We start from the raw sequence: 19356 nt of genomic DNA, 5'->3' as shown, positions 1-19356 counted from the left end.
TCCGTCGACGACGGCCCCGTCTACCAAAACTTCCGGTCAATCGACGACAATCATCGTCGTCGACGAAGATCTCGTCGACGAAGTCACCAACGACGCTCTCGTCGACGAAGGACCCATCGACGAAGACGCCATCGACGGCCTCGTCGACGAAGGGCCCGTCGACGAAGACACCATCGACGGCCTCGTCGACAAAGGACTCGTCGACGAAGACACCATCGACGGCCTCGCCTCGTCGACGAAGGGTTCGTCGACGCAGACACCATTGACAACGGGCAAGCCATCGACGGTTCCGTCGACGGACAATCCGATTACAATGGCTTCATCGTCATCGACGACAGCAGTGGCATCTGCTCATCCGTTGCCCAGTTCTACCCCTACGAAAGTCCAGTATACACATTTTCAAATGAAGCGAGATTATTCCCACATTTCTCCGCTTTTACCATCACATATTTTGGAGACATATATGGAGGTAGATTCAGATAACGGTGAGGAGGATGAGGGTCCTTTTGGGGTTGCCTGTCACCCGTCTCAATTGAATATCAAATATCAGGAGGACGATGAAGATGATGACCAGGGTCATTATGAACATGAGGATTTCTCGACGCCATATCAATCACCCCATGCCATACCTCACCAATCGGAGACCACTACTCAATTGCCATCTACTTTAGTTCAGGATTTACAAGCAATGTTGGCCGACTATCGCCAGAGATTTCCTCCAACTCCGGTTGCACCTGTAGTGCCGGCTACCCCAGTTAACTTGCCAAGGCCTTCGGCTACCCCAGTTAACTTGCCAAGGCCTTCGTCACCGCGGACATCATTGTCTCCAAGACAAGATACTGGTCCAGCACCTCAACATGACACGGATACTTCTTCTCATGATGACGATGATGACAGGGAAGAGGGCGAATTGCCAGATGATACACCTATAGATCCATGGGAGGATTACGTCATTCCTATGCCTTCACCGCCTGCGCCCCGCCCTTTAGATTCTCCACCTGAGGATATCGGCGGCTTTCATAATATTATGCAACGTGCGGCAAATAGATTTGAATTGACCGTCACAGTGGAGCAGTCTGACTGCTTTTTGCATGACTTTAAAGAGGGATATTGCAGAGTTACCAGAGCTATCCCCATTATTGAATATATATGGAAGGAAGGCCTCAACATCATGAAAACGCCTGCTTCCATTCCTGCAGTCCTTCCACGAATAGAGAAAAAGTATCTAGCACCATCAGATACTCCATCTTGTTTAATAGGTCACCCTCGACCAGACTCGGTCATATCACAGGCTGCACAGCAGAAGTCCAAGAATCCTTCTGTTCCCATTTCCACACCACCTGACCAGGAAGGCAGGAGACTGGATGCCATTGGAAAGAAGTTCTCTGCAAATGCAGCAGCCTCCATTAAAGCTGCTAATTCGTTAGCTATCTTGGCCCGTTACGATAGGCACATGTGGTCCGATCTGTCTGAATACCATGAGTTGATCCCTGAGGATCAGCAACAAGAGGTGCGCAGGATTGTACTGGAGGGAGAAAGGTCAGCTTCGGAAATCATTGATTTACGCCCTTGATATTTCTAACACCAACTTCAGACAATTGGCAGGTGCAGCAGTACTTGGGTGTCAAGGTTGGCTCCGGGCTACCACCTTCAGGCCTGAGGTCCAAACAAAAATCTTGGACATGGCGTATGATGGAGATTCACTTTTTGGTAAACACATCGATGACGCTTTGCTGGCAATAAAGACAGATACAGAAACAGCTAAATCCCTTGGTACCCTACAATACAAGAGGGGATACTTTAGAGGAGCAAAAGGCCGTGGTTACTCCTCCAGGGGGAACTATTCCAACCAGCAAAATCGCCAATACCAATCTCAATACAAACAACCGTACTATCAAAGCTCTTACAGACAGCCTGCCTCTGGATCTTTCTCTCGTCAGGGAGGGAAACGACGCTCAAACAATCAAGGGCGTGATTCCAACAAGCGCCAATGAGCTTTGCCGGACGTCAGCCATTCATCCTCCCCTTCCCGTGGGCGCCAAAATTTCCGCCTTTTACCAACAATGGCGGACAATAACTTCGGATCAGTGGGTCCTGGATCTTGTCAGGAACGGACACACTCTGGAGTTTTTACAGAAGCCACCAACTACGCCGCCCAGGGGTCCCCCTCCCCCTCGTCTTCACTTACTCTTCAAAGAAGCCTTAAAGATGCTACACAAGAATGCGATAGAACGAGTTCCTCCTTCTCAGAAAGGGAAATGGTTTTATTCCCGCTTCTTCCTCGTGGAGAAAACTTCAGAAGAGTGGCGTCCAATATTAGATCTGCGCAAACTCAACAAATATCTAAAGAAACAGAGTTTTCGCATGGTAACGTTGACGGACATTCTGAATTGTCTCAACAAAGGGGACTTTATGGCTTCTCTGGATCTGCAAGACGCCTACTTCCACATCCCTATTCACCCAAAACACCGCAAATACCTAAGGTTTCAGGTGACTGGCGTCTACTTCCAGTTCAAAGTACTTCCATTTGGCCTCAAATCGGCCCCCAGGATCTTCACCAAATGTTTAGCCCCAGTGGCAGCAATGTTGGGGTCACGGGGAATACAAGTCTTCCCATACCTCGACGACTGGCTGTTAAAAGGACCATCGAGAAACTCCACAATGGAAGCAGTCAGGAGTTCCCTCTCCCTCTTTTCGAATCTGGGTCTGACTCTCAATTCGAGCAAATCTCAGCTTCAACCTCGTCAGGAGTTGACTTTTCTGGGAGCGGTCTTGAACACCCGCCAGTCCAAGGCGTTCTTGACTCAGGAGCGGCAGAACAAACTGTTGAACCTAGCAAAACAAATCTTTGCAAGAAGGTCACTTTCAGTTCGGACATTTGCTTCCCTTCTAGGGATGTGCTCCTCTGCAATCAGCCTCATCCCTATGGCGAGACTCAGAATGAGACCGTTACAGGAGGAGTTACTTCGTCAGTGGAGGCAAGTCGACGGATCGTTCGACGACCGCATCAAAGTAACTACCAAAATGAAGCAAGCCCTTCTTTGGTGGTCGAAGGCGCCCAATTTGTCACCAGGCCTCACCTTTCTACAAGACATTCCAGAGTTCACCCTGACTACGGACGCTTCTATGGAAGGTTGGGAGGCCACCTTCAGTACCTTCAGATCCAGGGACGATGGCCTCGTCGGTACCGACGGAAACACATCAACAGCCTAGAGCTGAGGGCCATTTTTCTGTCCCTGCAAGCCTTCCTTCCCAGGATTGCGAATTCGTCCGTGCTGGTGCGTACGGACGATACCACCAGCATGTACTATATCAGCAAACAGGGAGGAACGAAATCTCTCACCCTGTCGCTAGAGGCTCAGGAGATGTGGGAATGGGCCATACGCCACGGCATATCCCTCAGAGCAGAACATGTGCAAGGCGTCCAGAACACTCTCGCCGACAACCTCAGCAGAGCTTTCACGGGCTGTCACGAATGGGAGCTCGAACAACATCAAGTAGAAAGGATATTTCAAACTTGGGGAACACCAACGCTGGATTTGTTCGCCACGCAGCAGAACAGCAAATGCCTGTTTTATGCCAGCAGGTTTCCTCAACCGAAGTCCAGGGGAAATGCCCTTTTGATGAGATGGTCCGGAATCTTTGCGTACGCTTATCCTCTGATTCCGCTCATTCCGAAGTTACTGCAAAAGATGAAGAGGGAACATTGCACTCTCATCCTCATTGCTCCCCGTTGGCCACGGCAGTTTTGGTTTCAGGAGCTCCTTCTACGATCTCAGCAGCCTCCACTTCGTCTGAAACCGACAGTGTCGATGTTAACAAGGGAGGGAGGCAGGCCAGATCCAACATCCGGATCCTCAATCACTGCACTTGCACGCTTGGCTCCCGACTTCCTAGAGTTCAAGGATCTTAACATCTCCTCAGACTGCAGGGCGATCTTATCGCAAGCCCGTGCTCAAAGTACCATCAAGACCTATCGTTTTAAGTGGAAACGATTCTGCTCATGGTGTGAAGAGAATAATGTTCATCCACTTCAAGCTCCTCCGGAAGCCATCCTTCCATATCTGCTCTCTTTAGCTAGGGCTGGCCTGGTTTTTTCGTCCATTAAGGTGCATCTGGCGGCGATATCCAGGTTCAGGAAGAGTTCCAACAAACCATCCTTATGTTCCTCATCTTTGATCAAACAATTCCTTAAGGGGCTATTCCGAGCTTTTCCACCAGTTCGTCCCCCTCCTCCTGAGTGGGATCTTAATATTGTTCTTTCTCAACTTCTAAAAAGACCTTTTGAACCTATTCATAGGGCGGATCTAAAGTTTCTAACTTGGAAAGTGGCTATCTTACTGGCTCTCACTTCAGCCCGCAGAGTCAGTGAGATACAGGCCTTCACTGTTACACAGCCTTTCTTACAATTCTCTAAAGACTTTGTGACACTTAGGACTAACCCAAGATTCATTCCAAAAGTACCAACTCCATTCCACATCAATCAACCAGTCAAACTCAAAACTTTTTCCCCGGATCCTAAGACTTCAGCGGAGAAGGTTTTACATTCTCTGGATGTGAAACGGTGCCTGAAGTTTTATCTTCAAAAAACAAAGGACATCCGCAAATCTAATCATCTTTTTGTTGCTTATGGTCAAGCCACCTTGGGTCAAGCTGTAACAAAGGCAACTATAGCTAGATGGTTGTCTTCTACGATTGTCTTCTGTCATGACAAAGCCAACAAACCTTTAACAAGAAAGGTCAAAGCGCATTCCACCAGAACAATGTCAGCGTCAACGGCCCTTTTCGCTGGAGTGACGCTGGAGAACATTTGCCGAGCTGCTACGTGGAAAAGTGTGCACACTTTTACCAAACATTACTGTTTGCAGTCGGCAGTTCATGATGATACAGCAGTTGGAGAAGCGGTACTGCAGCATCTTCTTCACTAAGGTTAGACTTTTTACAGTCTTTTCTTCTTCATTTGCCTATTTTGAGCATATGTTTCATTAGGATGTTTTAGTGTTTTCAAATGCTGTAATGTATATACTGTACTTATGAAGGTTTTGATGCATATGTTTAGGCTTTCCTGTTTTCAGTTTCTATTTTTGGTAAATTCTGGTGGTGTTTTTTCAGTGTTTTCCAGTGATTTCAATACTTCAAAAAAACAGTGTTTTTCAGTGGTTACTCATTTTCGCGCGATAAAAAACAACTGAACCAGTGTTTTGCCGGTGTTTATGGAACGCTTTGCTTTTATTATTGCTTTTTCCATTTTTCTTCAGAAATTGTATACTGCTCTAAATTTCAGAAGCTTAATACAGTCATGAAATACTTTCCATTGTCCTTTGATTCTGCAGCTCCGATTTAACAAGCATTTGCAATGCAATAGGTCTTGCATTTATGCGAGTTTAAGCTATTGGCATTGTAAATGACAAAGCCTTTTATTTGTTTTAAAAATGAAAACAAAAATAAAAGGCATTGTTATTTGCAATGTCAACAGCTCAAACTTGCCTAAATGCGAGACCTATTGCATTGCAAATGCTTATTTTAAATGAAAACGTGAATTTGTCACTCAGCAAGTTGGAAGTTACAGTCTGTGTTCCAGAGTCGCTACCCCTCTCCTGCTCAGAGATTGTTGCATTGCTTTGTATCATCTGTATAGCGCCCTCACACATCTTGTGTGCTCGAAGCACTGCTGGGCACTTCATTTGGCTTCTTTCGAAGGAATGGCTGACTGCGCACATATTGCATTTTCTGCGTTGTCTTCACATGGGTGCCATTGGCTGCCTGTGCCATAGGAGCCAATATCTAAATATGGTGCCCCCCAGCTCACATATAGCTCCAATACCTTTTGATCGAGTTCCCGCTATATAATACTGCCGTGGCTGCTAAAGTGAATGGAGCGTGAGGTTTTTTGCGACTGCGAGGTGCCTGAAATTCAAGTGTACTTCAATGAAAGCTCTGTGCTGTACAGCGCTTAGAAACGGCAGAAGTGCGGTATCATGTACCACATAAAACAAGATACCATTTGTAATGTTATTAAAGTGAATTGATACTTGGAAGAGAGGTTCACCTTACTTACACCTCTGAAGAAGAGACCGTTCCGCTCATGATCCCAGTGTGCGTAGGTGCTAGTCCCCCAGAAAGGTCCCATCCCGGGAATGGATGTGCTATTTGTATGTGACTTGACACTGTTGTGTGTATAAGATCGGACTCTCTATACTTTAAAGACAGAGAAAGTAAACATGAAAGTCAGACCGACATAGAAGTAGAACCTTCCTTAAACACCGGTGTCGCGCCTCTTAAGTTGACGGTGTGCAAGCAATGATTGTTTACAGAGCTAATAATAAAATCTTTATGATGTTTCCAAACAACATCAAGAGGATAGTGCATAGTTACACCGCTAAAGAGGAGAGTACCAATAGTTTGAGGTGAATATCGGAGTAAACTTGATTATAGGCTAGACTAGCCCATTACAGCATGTGCAAAGAGCATCAGGTAAGTAAGCTAACAGGTTGTCTCATCTCAGCGAGCTGACTACATCTCTACAGGGCTCTGCGTGTAACTTGTGAGCTATACGGAACAGAAGGGCTTCTCAGCCTTTCATCCTTTTAAAGTTGGACTCTGCGTGTAACTTGTGAATTTTAATGTGGAACTGAAGGGCTTCTCAGCCTTTCATCCTTTTAAGGTTGGACTCTGCGTGTAACTTGTGAGTTACACAGAACTGAAGGGCTTCTCAGCCTTTCACCCTTTTAATGTCGGGCTCTGTTTGTAACTTGTGAGTTTTACAGTGGAACTGAAGGGCTTCTCAGCCTTTCATCCTTTTAAGGTCGACGGAATGTGCTCCCTGCAGATGGGTGATAATTTCTGCGCCGGTTATTTTCAACGCCGAGAGACAGTTCATCAGGAGTGTGCGCTCTGTAAATGTGTGTGCAATATTATCATGCCTGGATGAGATCACACGTGTACGGAAGACATGGTACATAACAATATGAGACAATTAAATCACCCCTCCAGAACTCCACCTTGAAGAAAAACATAATTTGAGTCACATTCTCTAGGTCATAACAGCGATTAGGATACAATGGTACGCGACATAAATTCCACAAAAAAAAACACATAGTGCGAGCCACAGCTTGGCAGCTTCTGGCAGCAATAACACAGCAGTGCACACTTCAGCTGTATAGCTCTAGGCAACCCCAGTTTGGGGTAAGGAGGAGACTGAACCGATCGAAGGGAACGTCGTTTGTCCAGGATCACACAGTTTGTGGAAAACAAGATTAGGGCTCGACTTCTAATTCAACACTACATTACACAACCGTGAGAGCCGCTCTTAACCATCTCTCATTCACCTCTCCTTTTAACTCATCTGTCCTCATTGCAGGAGCATGTCTTCAATTCAATCTCATCACACCCCAGTTACAACCAGCCTTGAGAGTGACGTAAAAAAAAAAAAACTCACTTCGTACCAATAGAAGTATTTAAAAACTCAAAAACACTTTGACATATTTGCTTGTTTCCCATATTAGATTCTTTGCTAAATTAATCGTATGGAACGGATCACAGCCTCCACAGAATTAAGTATATTTTAACAATTTTATTTTACGCATTGTGATTGTTTCCGCCAAAAAAGAGTAGGCTCGTAAAACTAGCCATTAAACAAAATAGCACGCTGGAAAATAGTGCATCTAAACTGAATTGCACAACAAAAATAGAGCATTGAAAAGAATTTTGTCTTGCGGATGACATCTCCAGTCGAGTAACTGATGTACGTTTTCAATCCCCCACAGACCTCTTCCTACTGCAAAGACCATTCACAGACAAGATATTACAATAACAATATCAGGAAGAAACAGGTCTTAGAGAGGCTTCAGGAACGACATTCCACTGTAGGGCAGCTTAGGACAGAGGAATCACTCGTGAGTTGCATCTCTGGTCAAAGAAATCTGAGTGGGTCAATGCGCTCACTGCAGAATTCTTCTGTTTAATGCTAGAATTGTGGAGCAGCAGCTGATACACCCATGCCTTGTTCTTTGTTATTCTCAGCACTGTCCCATAAGCAGCGCAAGTCAGCACTTAAAACATGCGTGTATGTGAAGGCAACAAAGGCAGAGGCTGTTTGTCATTCTCTTGTTTGTCTTCGCCCCCTGCACTCTGGCGCTCATGTAAAGCGCTCTGATACCTTTGGGTTTTGTGTGCGCTATATAAAACTCTCCCCCTTAAAAACGCTTCTAGACTCGCCATTGTGCCCCAGGCCACCCCCAGAACTTGTCACGGCTCTCCTGTCGGTACCCCTGGAGTTGTGTGCAGCACTCCACTTCAGACCTCGCTCTGGAACTCACGACGCCTATGATCTTATGAAAAGGCAACGTCTCTTGTTAGGGCTGCACAATAAACACACACACACAGTGGTGCACTTGACATGTTTCAAAGAAAACTCCGTGGGTTAATGCGCTCGCTGCAGAATTCTTCTGTTTCATACTAGAATTGTGGAGCAGCAGCTGATACACCCATGCCTTGCTCTTTGTTATTCTCAGCACTGTCCCATAAGCAGCGTAAGTCAGCACTTAAAACATGCGTGTATGTGAAGGCAACAAAGGCAGAGGCTGTATGTCATTCTCATGTCTGTCTTCGCCCCCTGCACTCTGGCGCTCATGTAAAGCGCTCTGATAATATGTAAATGATCTTTATAAATACCTGTGAAGTACTCGGGTGCGGCTCTGTCTGTGCCCGGGAAGTTTTCTAAGCAGGGGCTGGGGGGAGGGTTTAGACTGCAGCCCTTTGAGCTCCATGGGCGTTGTGGGTCTGCCTGCCAGCATCTTGGCCTTCCGACACAGCCTCCTTACTGCTCACTGATTAATTACGTTAATTTTATTATTGATAATAATAACGCAAAGGCAGGTCAATTAATGCACCACTGAATGATGCCCTGCCACCTTTCCTGTAAAACAGCTCCCTTATCTGCTGAGTCTTGGAGCACCAGCAGTCGTCGTCTCCTCTTGATATTCAATGCGGGCAGAGATGTTTGGGGACAAATAATCATGACCAATTAAAATACGATCTGTATTGTAATACATGTGTGCCTGTGATTTTTTTTTTTTTTTAGAGGGAGTGACTCTGTTATTGTTCGAGGTGAGTGCCGGATTGAGATCCATGGAAGCCGGTTACCTCCCACACTGCCCTCCCACCCCCTCCATGTACTTCATCTTTGCTCTTGGTAGGTAAGCTGGAAAGCAATCAAATCATTAAGCGCCCGCCCTAATTAGGGAGTTTAGCAACTTTAACACTGAATACATTACCCGCAGAGCACTCCACCGTGGAACACCACAAAACCTAGCGCAAATGAAACTGACACTTAGAGGGGTTGCTCAGTACGCAGTTGCCAACCAATTTGGTGCCCCTAATTTAATGGAGGTGACTCATTGTTTCCCGCTGTTTGCTTCAACAAAGCAAGTTCCAGGATAGTCCGTGTCCCTTTATGAGCTATGAGAGCTCCTTTTGTTGGTGCCGCCGCTCGAGCTGTTCTCAGACCGAGGCGCGACAGGAGACACTCTGCTGCCTTTGTCCAGCGAATGCAGGGTGTGGGCTCTTCAGATGCTTTCATATGCAAGCAGTGGTGCATCACGAGAAAGGACATTCCTCAAGGATAGTTCTATTTTGTGCTCCTTTGGCTCCCTCAAGTGGCCAAGCGGAGCAACAAATATGTAAAAAAAAAAATCAGTGACACTCGAAATATGTAAAAAATCAGTGACACTCGGTTTAAACCAGGTCATCTTATTTTCAATCGGTAGGGTACTATCGTTTACAGTCGGTTTTAACCGAATTCTGGACAGCCTACATATGTTATGTCAACAAGTTTGTGCTCTATTACCTTCCTGGTTGTGTGGGGATGTATATGGTTTATTTTGTCTCCCACCTTCCTCTAACGACAGACATGATGTCACTGCTTGCTACTCTGATTCAGGCATGTGAATCTATGAAAGATACCCCAATACTGGATAAGAAAACAAGTTACTTACCTGTAACTACGGTTATCCAGTATTGGTATCTTTCATAGATTCACATGCACCCACCCTCCTCCCTGGCATGGCAGTTCTGTTTTATGGATACTCATTCTCACTTGTGCTGGGAAAATCTGAGGAGAACTGCCTGGGCTGGGAAGGTTCTAGAGGGTGAGGACAGCTGATTGGCTGAGGCTACTATTTCAGGTCTTTTTACATAATGATGTAGATAGGCTGCTAAGTTTTGAGGCCTAGTTAGGCCTTTAGGCCTTTCCATGAATGAAGAAGGGTTCTGCACTCGTGTTAATGTGCTTTTTATGCGTTTGAACGATAGGTGTGCTGTACCCGATTAGTGCCTGCCCACTGTTGAAATATGTATGTGGCCCAGTGTTGTAAACCACTGGGACTCAGGTACGCACTACAATTGAACAATAATCCTTTAGACCATTTCGTTTAGTTCAACATGTCTTTATGACAAAAATTCTCAAATAATCACACATCCACATGGACCCTCTTCTTAAAGCAGGTTCCACAAGCCTTGAAAAGAACCTTCTTTTCAGACATTTTCCTGAGGAAAAAAGCCAAAAAACTGAGTAGGCACTCAGGGAGACTCCCTTACACACGAAGTGCAGTGAAAATCGGAGGAGAACTGCCTGGGCTGGGAAGGTTCTAGAGGGTGAGGACAGCTGATTGGCTGAGGCTACTATTTCAGGTCTTTTTACATAATGATGTAGATAGGCTGCTAAGTTTTGAGGCCTAGTTAGGCCTTTAGGCTTTTCCAGCCTACTACAAGAATTTTTAGGCACTGCTATTGTATATATTTTTACCGTGGGACTCCCGCCTCGACGACGGGGAATGATCCAGGCATGTGAATCTATGAAAGATACCAATACTGGATAACCGTAGTTACAGGTAAGTAACTTGTTTTCTTCTCTTCCAGGGGATCCTCATCAATAGTCATAAGCACTAGAATATTCCCGCCCATGCGCGGGACCCCGGAAACACAATCATATATGTGATATGATATATATATATATATATATGGGGCTTTGATCCAGCCCTTGGGTCGAGCACACAATGTGGAGCGCTCTCATGCATGGAAGGATCGTTTTGTTTGGAATATATATATATATATACACACACAACACTGCAGCCTTATACACACCAGAGCTGAATAATGCTGCAAGGACTCCCCATAGCAACATAGAGATAAACTGGACCCGTGCCTTTAAGGCAGTCATGACCCCCTGCTTCTCATCATGCCTCAGGGGGTGACAGTTAGGTCAGTTGTTCTTTCCTGCTCCTTCAGGAAGGATCCTGGTTACACAGCTACACTTCTTTCTGATTTTAGTCAGAAATAATCTTCACTGTTTTAAACTTTTTTTGACTGACTTCAACGTTTTTCACCTTCTGAAGAAAGGTTCTGTCTTTATTGGACAGTTTTGGGCATTTTTTTACACTCAAAATGCCTTCACTTTTTGACCCCTGCCCTTGTGGTTAAAAAGAAGGCCAGGTCAGACTCTCATGAAGTCTGTATTCTTTGTTTGCCTAAGGACCATGACCCTAAGGCTTGACCTCATTGTCAGACCCTGTCCAAAATGACTTTAAAGGACAGAGAAAGAATTCGTCTATATGGGCTGGCAGAAAAGTCTTCAAGAGGCAGGTCGCCGGTGAAGAAGGGTTCCAAGAGGTCTAGATCTCCATCTAGAAGCAAGATCCCTCAACCTTCTACCTCAGCATCGGGCTCGGCGCTGAAAAATCGAACACCGGTAGGTCATATGTGCAAGAAAAGGCCATTGAGGGCGGGCTCGCCGTAGAGAAGACATCGACATTCAGGTACGTCGTCGAAGACTCATGATCCTCCGCTGTCGTCAACCCGACGACGATCGGCTTCGAGGAACAGAAGCCCTCTGCCATCGTCAACTCTGCTACGATCGGTATCAGCCCTCTGCCGTCGTCAACCAGGTGACGATCGGTGTCGAGGAAAAAGAGCCCTCCACCGCTGTCTCAACGACGATCGGTGTCGAGGAAGAAGAGCACTCCGCTGTCATCAACAAGACAGCATTGAGGAGCAGAGCCCCTTCATCTGGATCTGCACGGCGACTTTCGCCATCAATTCGATGTCGAGACGAAGGGATGTCCAGGCGTCGTCTGCAAGGGATCCGACGTCGAGGAGTAGAGAAGTGTCGAGACAGGTTCCAACATCAGACTGGAGGTCCGGTGGGGGCGTGGCTGAGCACGCAATGGTGGTGGACGTGCCTGGGTAGAGCTCCGTAAGAAGCTCCCCTACCACAGGCCATTTCTCCGCCAAAAACATCCGTTGTAGCCTGAAAACCTCAATGAGGGACTCTGCAGCGCCCTGTCATCGGCTGCTGAAGTTTGAAACAGATTGCTACATCAGGACCGCCTCGGTGACGTGAGGACTTCGATGCCCTGCCTGCAGTCGCTTCCGGCCGGAGTGACTAATCAACTGAGGCCAGGGATCCAGCCGGCCGGCTAGGCCCTGTGGTGGTGAACTGTCTCCCAGCTATATCGGCGGATCGCTGAGGGAGGCGACGCTGTGGGTGTGCTGCGCCTGGCTCCCCTCCGAATACGGAGTGGTTGGATTTGGGACTGGACTACTGCTTGCACCGGCGGCGCCAACAGCGCCATGTCTGTGGTGGTGCAGTTGGGACTCTCTTTGCGCCTCGCCGCGCCACCTGCCCATCTCAGACACTGACACACCTTCTGAGGTACTCCATTGCATGGACCCCGTCCCGAGCCCATTTGCACGAGGCATACCTACCCTGCCAGGGAACAGTAGACACCCTCTAAGAGCTACATCCATGGACCTATAGTCATAAGGTGGCAGAGGCGAGCCCTGAGGCTGTTGTGGCTCTGCTGTGGTACTTGCCCAAGAACACTGCGATCCCCCACGTAAAGGCGGTGCACGTGCGCACGAGAACGATCGAGGCTACTAGTGGCACATAAGTACTGGCGCATGCACTACGAGGCGGAAGAAGGTGCTGTGGAAACCGTTAATAGACCTCACTTATGCTCTGCAGTCACTGCCTATTGCAGCAACCGGGGGTACACCTAGCGGACAGTACCATCCCTCCTGAATCGCACCCTCCCGGGCACTGGGTCCCTACACAGGACATCTGTTCGCCGACTGGCTGCACCGCTGGCCCCCCTTTGCACCTGGGTACTGACACGAGGGGCTCGAGACTGGTGCGCCCTCCAGCAGCGGCCGGTCCCAATGTGTGCTTGCTTGCGACATGATCGCGGAGTACAGAAGACTTACGCTCCCTCACAGTTGAACTGCGTCACACCCACGATAAGATTTCATTTGCGACTCACATAAGGAGACTCCTTGGAACATACTCTTGACTAAACACTTTGGTGCCTCCCATGTCGGTGGGTCCTAAGACTAGAGCTGGTACCGGCGGCACACAGGTGAAGGTGAAGATGGCGAAGCAGGCTGAACAGGACCAAACCGCCTCCAAACTAGACACAATGCTGGCGGCAATGGATAGACTAGAGGAGTCGATGCAACTGACCCGCACCTCCTTAGAGACTAAAATTGACAGTGTGGCCATAGATCTGACACACCTTCGAGCTGGCCACAAAAAACTCTCTGACCGGACGACAGCCCTAGAGAATACAATGACGGATTTGTCTCCTAAGCTCACTCAGATAGACAAACATGTCCAAGATCTTCTTAACAGGGTGGAGTTTTTGGAAGATCGCGCAGAGGATGCGGAAGGGCGGGCGAGAAGAAACAACATCCGCATAGTGGGCTCGCCGGAGAGGTGGGAACCTAGAGAAGCGCCGGAACATGTGGAGCGCTGGCTCATGGGCATCCTCCCGGAAGGCACCCTCTCGCAGCACTTTGTAGTGGAGCGAGCCCACCGTGTACCGACCCGACACCCCCCCCTGAGGGCTCAAACCCGAGACCCATGCTTATCCGCGTATTGAATTACCGCGACACCATTCTACGCGAGGCTAGGAAACTGTCCGAAGTCAGGGTTGAAAATGCGAAAATTATGTTCTTTCCGGACTACACTGTACAAGTACAATGTCAACGACACTCATTTCTGGCGGTGAAACGACGACTCCGCCGCCTGGCTCTCCAGTACTCCCTGCTGTTGCCTGTGAGTTGTGGCTCAAGGCAAGACACACTTCTTCAATACCCCTGAAGCGGCTGAGGCATGGCTCGACTCGGGCATTGACACCGAACCTAGTGCGATGCCACCGAAGATGCGCTGAGATAGGGAAGCTCGCCGACGCAGGAGACTCTCCACAACAACTTCGACACGTGCAGAGACGGAAGTGGGCCCCACCCCTGAACTTAGGCAAAGTGAACAACAAGAGGCCCTCCGTATGGTGGCAGAGATCAGTGGTTCGATGGCAGAGGGCCCTGCCCCTGGAGCTAGCCCTGAAGGTATTGTGAGTGATGATGAGTAACTTGACGGACTGCCGGATTCCCAAGTATCGGTGGATCTCCCAGATGTTACACCGCAGACCGCTGACTTAGTTCACTGACCACGCTTCAATATAAGCGACCTGCCATGGAGACACAAAAACACATCAACGGCTACTGTGCCGCTGAATTCACAACTTGCTGAAGGGTTGCTGGAAGCTCTGCTCTGACGCGACAGCGTGGCTTGGACCTATTCGTTATGAGACCACGTGCCGAGACTAACATTTGAGTCCTGTCACGGGTGGTCCCGCTGTTGGTGGGTTCTAAGGCTAGATAGGGGGGTTGACGTACCCCCCCCCCCCCGGCGGTGAGTGACTGCCTGCGCCCCGCCCAGCGCAACAACTGATTGCTTGGTTCCTGACCTTTTCGAACTGGAACTCCCGTACACCAGGAACTCCCGCTGATGATAGGCTCAATGACAATAATTGCCTGTGGTGGGGAGATTGCACCCTCACCCTGATTGCATGAACCCTCTGTATATTTGGTACTAACCCCTCAGTATAGCCCCCTTGCATTTACGGACTGTTAGAGCTCACTAGAGCGTTTGGACGACAGCATGTTTCGCTGTCGACCTTTTGGAATTGTGGTTATGTTCCCCTTGTTTGAGACTGGTGGTTTTTTCCCCGCCCCCCTGATGTGTGCACGCGAGGCGGTGGGAAAATGCGGGCGCTGTACTGTGCATTATATGATAATATGATCTGTTGTGCTGCTGGTCTGGGTGCTGTGGGTGGGGGGTGTGGGCGGGACGTGGGGAAACAGCTGTAATGTCTTCAGTTAAATTTTGCACCTGGAACGTGTGCGGTATGCATACCCCCTCACGCCGTTACCAGGTTTACTCATATCTCAAGCGGCTCCAGGTACAGGTAGCGCTGCTGCAGGAGACCCACTTGACGGACCCGGAGGTACTTACACTGCGCCGCCGGTGGAGGGGGCAACTGTATGCCACGGGTTTCTCAGCATATGCGCGTGGAACCCTAATATGGATTCGTCTGGGGGTCCCCTTTGCTCTCACTCACAGTAAAGTAGATGCCGAGGGCAGATATGTGCTGCTTCAGGGTAGACTTGATGGACAACAGGTAGTCATAGCCTCTGTTTATGCTCCGAACACTGATCAGGAGCGTTTCCTTGAACGGTTGTCAACGGCGATAGCGCCATGGCCGGGTGTTCCACTTTTACTTGGAGGTGACTATAATTGTGTTCTAGATGTCACGCTGGACCGCTCACTTCCACCCCAACCCCCCCCGGCCAACGGGCCGATGGTTGGAACATCGAGAGTGTTCGCCGACTGGGAGACACAGTGGGATCTCCACGACGCCGTCGTAATCCCAGTACGAAGACTTATTCATATATTCATATTACTCAGGCGCCCACGCACTACATGTCAGACTTGACAGATTCATGTTATCGAGCGACCTGCTGCCCCATGTCACAGACACCTGCTATCTGGGTCGCACCCACTCAGACCACAACCCTCACACTCTCTTGATTTTGCCTGGGAACGCCCGCACCCACCGATCCCCACGTGGCGACTTCAGCCGGAGGTCCTTTTGGACGCCCCATTCAGGGAATTGCTCTTGGCTCGCATATTACAATATTTTGAGGACAATACGGACACTGCATCCACACCACAGGTTGAGTGGGAGGCGTTTAAAGTGGTCACACGGGGTCACTGTCTGGGCACACAAGCGGGGATGAGACGCCAGGTGGACAGAGATCTGACAACAGTAGAGTCCGACTTACTGATTGGCGAACAAGAGGCTGTGGGGGGTGACGATACGAGGTTAGTGGCTGCCCGAGAACACCACGCTCAACTTCTAGATAGACTAAAGAGCTTGAACTATGCTGCACACTCGGCGCGTACACACCATACCGGGGACAAGCCGGGTAAGTTATTAACTTGGCTGATACGGCGAGACACCCAAACGCTACCGGTACTGTCGGTCCGCACCACACAGGGCGACATTGTCTACACACAGAGAGCTATACATGCGGCTTTTACAGGTCACTATGAGAATCTATACCGTTCCCGTTTACAAGCCTCTTGGGACGATATCTCCGGGTATCTGTCGGAACTACCGATACCAGCGGTCACGAACGCACAACGCGAGGAATTAGGCGCACCACTTACAGCGGAGGAACTTCGGACGGTTATATTCTCCCTCTCCAATGGTAAGACCCCAGGCCCAGATGGGTTACCTGCAGAATTTTATTAGGCCTACTCTACTATTCTCATTCCCGAGTTATTATGAGTATATGCAGCGGCAATAGCAGATGCTACTCTCCCACCGACCCTGAATGAGGCGAACGTGATATCGCTTTTAAAGCCTGGGAGGGACGTGCTCAATACGGGATCATACAGGCCGCTTGCCCTCCTCAACACGGACTACAAGATCCTGGCGTCTGTGCTGGCCCAGAGATTGGCCCCTCTGGTCCCTACGCTAGTACACGCCGACCAGAGCGGTTTTGTGCCAACCCGCAGCACATCTTATAATATTAGGCGGTTATTTCGGGTGCAGAGTCTGGCCGTATCCCAGTGGCCTCACTCGGGTGCGTGGTTCTCGATCTTGAGAAAGCGTTCGATTCTGTGGAGTGGCCCTACCTAATGCGGGTGCTGGAAAAATTTGATCTAGGTGCTGCCTATCTTCGGATGGTGGAACTCCTCTACTCTGACCCGGTAGTGCGTATACGCACGGGCAGGCTTTTCTCTAACCCGGTTCGTGTTCGCAGAGGTACCAGGCAGAGATGCCCCCTTTCCCCCTTGATCTTTGCACTCATGATGGAACCCTTGGCGACACAGTTGCGCGCTTCCGGTGCAGATTGGGGTATCCCCTTAGCTGACGGGGTGCACTCAGTATCACTGTATGCTGATGATCTATTGATCTACATTAAAGACCTGACCTGCTTTCCATGCGCGCTCACTGCCATATTTAGCAATTTTGGGGACGTGTCGGGACTTCGCGTTAATTGGGCGAAATCAGGTGTATATTCTTTCGCTGCGGACACCCCGGAGTGCGATATTGAAGTAATGGGTGAACGACTCCTCTGGTATCCAGCCGTTTTTCGTTATCTGGGGATCCAGGTTTATCGTGAACCCGCTGATCTGTTGGAAGGCAACCTCACCAGAACGATTTCGTCACTTACAGCACAGGTGTCCTTCTGGAACTCCCTTCCGCTGAATGTCCCCAGTCGTATTACGCTTGCAAAGATGGTTGCCCTGCCTAGGTTACTGTACTTTTATGCAAACCTACCGGTCTATGTTCCAACTTGCATTTTCCGCGAGCTGGAAACTCTAACCAGACGCTTGATCTGGAACACGGGGCATCCCAGAGTTGCATTGAAGACACTTTATGCTGCAACGGAGAGTGGAGGATTGTCTGTCCCCAACCACGAGCTTTACTACCTGGCAGTGCAGCTGCAGTGGGTCACTTACTGGTTGAGCGGGAAGAACTTAGGGGATACTACCTCGGACAACGCAGTCATGACGGTCGCACAGGTACACGCGCTGTTTCACCCCTTAACTAAGATCCGCTGCCCTGATCAGATACACCTCGCGGTGGCGAGAAAATGTTATGAAAGGAGCCTGAAACTTACCAATGCTACCAAACCGTATGCTCCCAATCTACCGCTGCTCGGTACACCTTGGGAGGGAGGCGCACTTACGGAACCAGCATTGGACGGCCGTTGATTTGGAAAGTCTGGGAGACTTGTTAGCCGATGGTGAGCTGCTTTCTTTTGCAACCCTGACTGATATAACGGGGCTTCCAGTAGGCCAGTTCCTGACCCATGCGACACTCCTACATACACTGACACGTACCTGGTGAGGTCTAACAGAGGAGCCACCAACACATTTACTTATCCAGTATCTGCATGTGATGGGAAACGGCTCTCACATAGTACACTGGCGCGCCCAAGCACTACACACACACACGCACACACACACACAGTTCTCGTCACAGCGGCTGCGAGACAAATGGACAGTTGATAGGGGCCGGGACTGGACTGACAGGGAATGGGCGCAGATACTAGCTGGGACACAGAATATACCGCGCAATGCACGTTTTAAGATTATACAATATTATATTGTGCACCGTGCGTATCTATCCCCAGATAAGCTCAATCGATACTTTGGACTTGATACATCGGCATGCCCCAGATGCGGACTAGTTGACGCACAGCTCCTGCATGTACTCTGGACATGCCCTTCACTGCACACCTACTGGATTGCAGTGTCGGGGACTTTGGCAGCTGCAACGGGAGGCAGTTTGCCGCATACATGGGAGGCTTGCTTATTGGGCCTGTTTAGAAGAACGAAACAGACGAAAGTCCAGGCGAGGTTCTGGGACCTGGGGCTGATAACTGCGAAACGTCTCATTACCAAGCGCTGGAAGAATAGTGCACCCCCCCAGGCGATTCTCTGGCGTACCTCATTTGACAACTGGGCAAGGGCGGAGAGTGTAGCGCTACATAGAGAAGAAACAGCGGGGCTCCGAATGTATCCCATAGCGCTGGACTGGGATAGCACTTTGACAACTTACCACCAGGCGTGCCTGCGGAGTGGCATTGTTTAGCCGCCCGTGCCGCTCTCTGCATATTCCCGACTGAGTTCTCGCCCCGTTCCTTTCTTTTCCCCCCCTCCCGCTGCGTGCCGGGCTGGAGATACGACTAGAGCCTTACTACCGACATAGCACCAAACATGCCTACCTACCACCAGCCCCATGCACACCACACGTACACACGCATTTACTGTTAGCCACCGCCCAGTCTTTTGTTCCTGAATTCTTTAGATTGTTCTTTATATTTGTTGGTTTAGAAACAAAGCTTTGGATATATATTGCATTGCTGATGTGCCCGTTATGCCTTGCTCTGCTGCCATAGCATAACCCATGCTCCGAACTGAACAAATCTCTGATGTGATAC

Source organism: Lissotriton helveticus, chromosome 7 (assembly GCF_964261635.1).
Source record: "Lissotriton helveticus chromosome 7, aLisHel1.1, whole genome shotgun sequence".
In the NCBI taxonomy this organism is placed as follows: Eukaryota; Metazoa; Chordata; class Amphibia; order Caudata; family Salamandridae; genus Lissotriton; species Lissotriton helveticus.
The sequence above is the reverse complement of the archived record's forward strand: the minus strand, read 5'-3'. Positions refer to the sequence as shown.